The 7256-nt window shown below is 30.2% G+C and overlaps 1 long non-coding RNA gene across 1 annotated transcript; it reads right to left on the bottom strand.

Annotated features, from left to right (window-relative positions):
* Positions 1–2417: 2417 nt before the first annotated feature.
* Positions 2418–3630, bottom strand: LOC114310098 (uncharacterized). The gene is made up of 2 exons (XR_003646003.2): positions 3184–3630; positions 2418–2915 (listed from the first exon to the last, which is right to left on the bottom strand). It is a non-coding gene; the product is annotated as an uncharacterized LOC114310098 (long non-coding RNA).
* Between the last annotated feature and the right edge of the window lie 3626 nt (positions 3631–7256).

Raw genomic sequence — 7256 nt, 5'->3', positions numbered from 1 at the left:
AAACACCACGATAGTCTATAGATCATAACTAAAAATTACAAATGCCATAACGGATATGGAATTTCTCATAAATATAATATATTTTGTCCCTCTAGTCATTATTTTAATATTTTTTTTTATCATTCTCCTATCTGATATTTATTTAAAATTTTATACCCTTAATTAAAATTTTAAAATACCATGTTATAAAGTAATTAAAATTGCACATACAGTTTTCTATAATGATTAGGATTCTTTTTAATAATCATTTTTGCAATAAATTGCATAGATGATTGTGTTTTGAGCTTAAACCACCATTGAATTATTTAGAGAATCCTACTTCTTCCTATGCAATTTTAAAACTTGTTATTCTATAAAATATACAAATCGCTCTCAGTTTCATGAGGTTTTAGTAAATTTTTGGTCCTATATATCCCGTTAGAGGTAGTCATATGTTCCAGCTTGTCTCTAAATTCAAGTCCCTTAAAACAGTTCTTTAAGTCCTTTAATAAAACTCTATTATTTAAATATCTCAGTTAGAGTTGCTGAAGCCAAAGTCCAGTTAGACAAGCTCCAAAATGATGTTCAATCTAGTCCCCATGATTATTCTGCTATTGCTTGTGAAAAGACTGCCCTTGCTGCTTATGTTGATCTTTAAATCCTTATAAACAAAAGGCCAAAATGTACAAAATGTAAAAAGGCCAAAATGTACAAATCAAGTGTTTTCATTTGTGATTGATTATGAAATTCAACAGGTATGTATGTATGTATGGATGGAACAGGGGATTGCAAGCTCCATGAAAAATCAATTAACCAACAAAATCATTTCTTTGAGCTACAACTCTGCAAAAAGAAACTAATATGACAAAATTCAAAGTGCAGAAGCATAAATTAGTGAATCAATTTGGCTACAAACACTGAAGGTAAGTAGTTCCTGAAAAAAAAAATTATTGGTAAACCAAAATTTCCTCATGATTAACTAATTGCGTGTTTCTAGAATGTATTTTTCAGTGATATTATGTTTGAAATACATGCTAATCATTATATACTTCTTGATATTATAGCCTCGGAGGAGCAAACTAGTTTGAGCAGCCTCGGAGGAGCACATATGTTTTCAAGGCTTCAAGGAATAGCACTGACCGGAGAAAGAAACCATGGCACAACACCAATAGGCCAAAAAAAAAAAAATGAAGATACTGCATCCAAAGGAGATAAAGTTGACACCTGAGATCGCTTTTGGGGGTGCTTGTATTTGTATGGGGTCTCATGTAGTTTTTATTTGTACAAAACAACCTTCTATCTTTCTTTCTTTGTATTTGTATGGGGTCTCATGTACTTGTATTTGTATAGTATTAGTTTTTATAATGAAGCCTATCCAGTCAAGAAATGATTTTCAATTGACTTAAAATTTTATTTTGTTTTAATTTGAAAGCTCAAGAAATTTTATGTAGGTCGGTACTTGCTATCATTTACTCTCTTGGTTAGACCAAATACTTGATAACATTTGTAGCCCAATGGTAGACAAGTATAGTAATATAGTTGTGTTTTGATTCATGTGTGTTTCTTACAACATTGTGATTGAATCTGTTTTCAATAGCCATTTCATATGGAGAATAGTTTCTTTTTCTTTTTCTTTTTCTTTCTTTAATTGAAAATTGAACTTCTTACTTAAATTCAAATTTAAATTTATAATGGGGGTGTTTGGTGCAGCTTTTTTAAGCCAACTTATGGCTTCTGGCTTTTAAAAAGTTATTTTGGACTGTTTGGTTAAACTTATTTCAAACAGCTTCTGATTCTAACAACTTATTTTAAGTCAAAAAAGCTGATTCTGAGAAGCTGCTCACCCCTTGCTTCTGATTATCAGCTTCTGCTGTGGACATGTTAATTCACCGTTATACTCTTAGATTTTTTTATTTTTTATTTTTTTAAAAATAGAAAAAGACTTAAATGGACTATTAAATATTATTATTATTTTTTATGAAAAATGTAGACAAATAGTGAATAATAAAAAATAAAAATTAATTGAAAAAGCTACTTCACAGCTTATTTAACAAACACTACTCAGCAACTTAAATCTATAATCCAACAGCTATACCAAACAGATTAACCGCTTCTGATTAAAGTCATAATCTATAATCTGTTAAGCTATAATCTATAATCTGTTTTAACAGCTACACCAAACACCACCAATAAACACAACCAAAATCAAGTCCTAGGAAGATGAAAATGTAGTAATAGTTCACTCCACAAGCAGATTCCCTTCTTCCCTTCCTCCGTCTCTCTATATGAAAGTTGAATGTAAATTTAACATAACAAACTACGTAGACATTCACACCTGATCAATTGAAGAAACTGGAAACATTAAACTCACAAATCAATTAAGTTATATCTTCATGAATAGCCAAACAAAATTATAACGGATTGATGTTCAATCCCAATGCATGAAACACATCGCTGAACTTGTTTCTACATTAAGCATTCAGCCCTTTGTACATTATGTTTTATTTTGTTTCCTCTATATTTCCAGCCCTTTGCCCACTACAATCCACAAGCAATACACTTGATTTATAAATAAAACAGTGTAGATTTTTTTAAGAGAATAAAAATTACAAAAGGGAAAGAAAATAAAAACATCACCCAAATAAAAATTTCATTGGAGGAAAGGACCAGTTGGCTAGAAGGCAACATATCAATTACCATACACAACAAAAAAAAGACTAAACAACACCACCAAAACATTAATTCTAACAAACCAAAAACTAATTAGCTCGATTGAATTCCCATCCATCAATTAGTAGCCAATCTAATAGTTTAAAGCATCAAACATCATTTTCTTCTTGCTGGTCACAAGTTGATAGCATCTGCCTAAACCCCCACCTAAATTGTTGACTTGTCTCCAAACCTCCAGTTATATCGCAAGTGTTTAGATTAATAACCTGACAAATAAAAAATATAAATGAAGTTAATAAGGATCAATTTAAGAATAATAGTCTATTTATTAAAAACCAATTAAGTCAGAAAGAAAATTTTAGTTTGCAACAAAAATTCTTCAAAATCATTGTATATCAAAATTATCTCTCAAGACATTTATCAAATAGTTGGTTTGCAACACAAAATGTAATACAAATCATAAGAAATGCTTCCAAAATGCAAAATAGAAATTTCAGTAAAAAAAAAAATGGGTCTATAAAAGCACTTTCATACCCCATCTAGAAGAACCACCATTAGAGCTAGAGAAGGAAAAGCACAAGCAAAGCAAGTGAGGTTTGAACAAAGGTAGAGAAAAGAACCCAAGTCTCCATATCTTTCTCTCAATCTCAGACTTTCAAAATGAGTACCATGAAATTTTGCCGCGAATGGTCAGTCCTTCAATCCTTCATTTTTCCACATTCGCACTCACAGATATGTATGTGTGCATATATATATATATATATGTATGTTCATTCACTTGTACATAACAGCAAAAAATGACAATGATGATAAAATGGACCTCGTCATGGTCGCAATCTCATCTTGCCGCCGTTGCGTTCCTCCGTCTCTCTCAGTTTGTCTCTCTGCCGTTCTCTCTCTCTTTGTCTCGCATCTCTCAGTTCGTTTCTGTGTTAGGGCTAAACACAGATGAAAGAGATGAACTGAAAGGGGAGGAAACTCAAAATTTGAAGGAAAAAAAAAAACTAAGTAAAACGACATCGATTTGGATGCGCTGGAGTGGCCGCAGGAAAGTGCGACCGATGATCCGAACTCAAGAATAATGGTGTAAGAGCATCTTCAATGGTTGTTGTTATAATACCATTGCTATTGTTATAATTTGGTAATGAATAGTGCTATTTTGTCAAATTATAACAATGATGCTCCAATGGTCACTTGTTATTTTGGCAAATTCTCAAATTATAGGTTTTTTTGTTTTTTTATTTTTGTTTATTTTTTGTCTTTTATGACCTTTTTTAACTATTTGTAAAAAAAATTATATATTTATATTATTCTCGACTAGACAAATATAAAAAATGAAAAAAAATTGAAAAATTAGAAGAAAAAAAAATAAATATAATTCAATTTGAAAAATTAAGTAGAAAAATTAAATTTGAAAAATTACTTGATTTTTTACTGTTTCAATTTTGTTTTTTCAACTGAATTTGGAGCCACAAATATATTCATGTTTACTGATGTGGCATGTTTGACAATTACTATACTACTTGCCAAATTTAAAAACGTATATGACATATGTCATCTTTGGCATGTAAAATAACAAGTTATTGACGACTCACTTTTTATCACTATTGTTAAATTATAATTTTGACAAGTGTTTTGAGAGCTCTATTGTAGATACTTTGACACCTGGATTAGAATACATCCTATTATTATAAGAAGGTGAAAATTCACAGAGCAAAGAACTAGATCCTCTCTATATATGACTCTGATGGTAATAGTCCAATAGACATGAAAAGTATGAAGAAATAAAGGATATTATTTCTTAGTTCTCCGGTTGATTATCCTAAGGATGGGAAAACCAAAGTCGATGAGCTTATTCAACCTTGCTTATCTGAATCTCATCTCTCCCTTCTTATTTCTCATGTTTCTAAGCTAAATTTGTTGTTGTTGGGCTTTGTTAGGTCCTCATGGATATTCAGGAAAAGTAGTTAAACCTATTTCAACCTTGCTTATCTGAACCATTTACATTTTTTTAAAATTTTTATTATTACATTTTCATTCCTATCTAAAACTATCAAAAAATACTCCTTTCAAACAATTTGAAAATCCTAATTTTTCTTTCAACAATGCTCCCTACACCCAGTGGGGGTGGCGCCCCCAATGACGTGGCGCGCCCCACTGGTCGAAAATCAAAAAAAAAAAAAAAAAAAAAAAAAAAACTGTTTTTTCCTTCCAACCCCCGGGTGACACCTCACTGGGTGTCACCCCCAGCTGGGGGTAGGAAGCTTTTTCCTTTTTCTTTACACCCACGCTCTTACCACCACCTCCACTGGCCTACCCCCAAGCCCCCCTCCATGGCCCACCAGCCCCTTTTCACCCTAAGGCAAGTTTGGAACAAACTAATTTAGTAATTTTTTGACTATTTGACTAAAAAGGTAGGTAAAAAAAAATTGTATGTTTGAAATGATTTTTTGACTAATTACGAAAATATGTGCAAAAAGTAGAGAGAAAAGAGAATATTTGACTTTTTGGTATGAATTATTGATTTTTTGACTAATTTAGTAACTTTTTAATTAATTGACTAAAAAAGTAAGTCCGAAAGGAGCCTAAGTCGCCATCCCCAACCCCTCTCTAACAGCCCCTCACTCCTTATCTGCCACTCCTTTTCTAGATCTCCCCTTTCCATCACTCCCACCTCCTCCTATCACCAGCAGCCTCCTTTTTCTTATTCTTCTTTTATTTTAGATATAAAAATCCTATATCTTTTTCTCTTTCTCTTTCTTTTTTTCTTATGAAGGTGAGACTAAAAAGGAGGGCTAGAAGGAGGGTCGCGATGATGGATGTTTGTAGGGGTGGTTGGAGGATGGGGGTGGGGGCAGGAGCAAGGGCGAAACCACCTATATGCTGATGGGGTTCCATCTCCCCATCAAGCAAACAGAACTTAAAAAATATATATATATATATATATATATATAGTATCATCGTTAATATTTGTATTGTTAATATTTTATTTTATATAATTTAATTTTTTTTTTAAATTAAGAAATCCTATCAAATAAGAAAAAATGTTTAATATAACGGGATATTATATCATTCGTACTATCATCCAATAATATCTCGTCATTTATCTTCTCATATCTATATAATAAAACAACTACTTCCTCCGTCCTAAAATATTGGTCTCTTTTGGGGAATCTAACTTTTTTTGGTAGTACACTTATTGCATTTGAAAAAAGTTGATTTTCTAAAATTACCTTTTTGATAGTACATTTTTTGAGAAAATCAATGTCATAATTGTACTTTTTAAATTGTTTATTAATTTAAAAGAAGGGCAAAATAAGAAATTTACATTATTTTTGTACTTGATTTATAAAGAGGGACTAATATCTTGGGACAATGAAAAATGGAATAAGGGACTAATATTTTGGAACGGAGGGAGTATGTTTTTGAAAAAATATCCAAAAATATCCTAAATGTCAGTTCGAATGTTCAAGACTTGTTCAATCTAATGGTTGAAATGTCATAGATATAGAAGTTTTTGAGAAGAAATTAAAAAAATTAATTTTTTAATTTTTAACAAAAATTTTTTAAAAAAATTAAAAAAAAATCAAAATTTTTAATAAAAAAAATTAAAAAATCAGAAAATTAATTTTTTACTCACTTTTTAAAACACCACATAATTGAATTGATGGATTGAGATAAGTTCAATTAACTTCTATATAATAAAGTAGTTTTTTGAAAAAATATCTTAAATGTCACTTCAAATGATCAAGATTTGTTCAACCTAATGGTTGAAAACGTCAGAGATATAATTGAATTGATGGGCCGAGATAAGTTCAATTAAGGGCAAATTACATATACACCCCTCCAAGTTTGGTTAAATTACAGATATTCCTGAGATTTCGGAAATTACATCCCGCCCCCTGAGGTTTGTATTTTCATAACAATTTATCCCCTGAGGTTTATATTTCATAACAAATTACCCCCTAATTTCTTATGCAAATATAACATTCAGGGAGAATTCGTAATTTCTCAAACCTCAGGGGGTATCTGTAATTTTGTCAAACCTGGAGGGGTGTATATGTAATTTGCCCTTCAATTAACTATTAGTTCAATTCTCTCTCTCTTTTGAAAAGAAAAGGCGAGTTCCAATGCATAATTTTTGTACAAAAAATTAAATATAATAATGTGTCAAATTAAATATTTATTATCATGATTTAAAATTTTAAAAATGTCACTACCACATATTTTATATAAATTATTTTTATGTTATGTTCGATAAGCGAGTTATAAATTTTATTACTTATCATAGGAGGTGTTTGAGAACTTGATTTTTAGATATTTTTTTTTAATTTTTTTCATTATAAGACAAATATTTTATAAAATCAAAAAAAATAAATTTAAACAAAATATCACGTCAAATCTCATAATCATTTTACTTTTTCTCTCATAAACATCACATCAAATCACAAAAAAACCCAACTATATTCTCAAACACAAAAAAATTTTCTCCAATAATATTCTACAATTAAAAAAATTTACAAAAAAACTCACTTCCCAAACACTTATTATGTGACATAAAATTTAAAAAAATATTGACCATTAAGCATTTTTTTTCTCTTCATCTT

This window comes from Camellia sinensis, chromosome 1, assembly GCF_055761805.1.
Source record: "Camellia sinensis isolate YWXY chromosome 1, ASM5576180v1, whole genome shotgun sequence".
In the NCBI taxonomy this organism is placed as follows: domain Eukaryota; kingdom Viridiplantae; phylum Streptophyta; class Magnoliopsida; order Ericales; family Theaceae; genus Camellia; species Camellia sinensis.
This window is presented reverse-complemented; position numbering and strand designations above follow the sequence as displayed.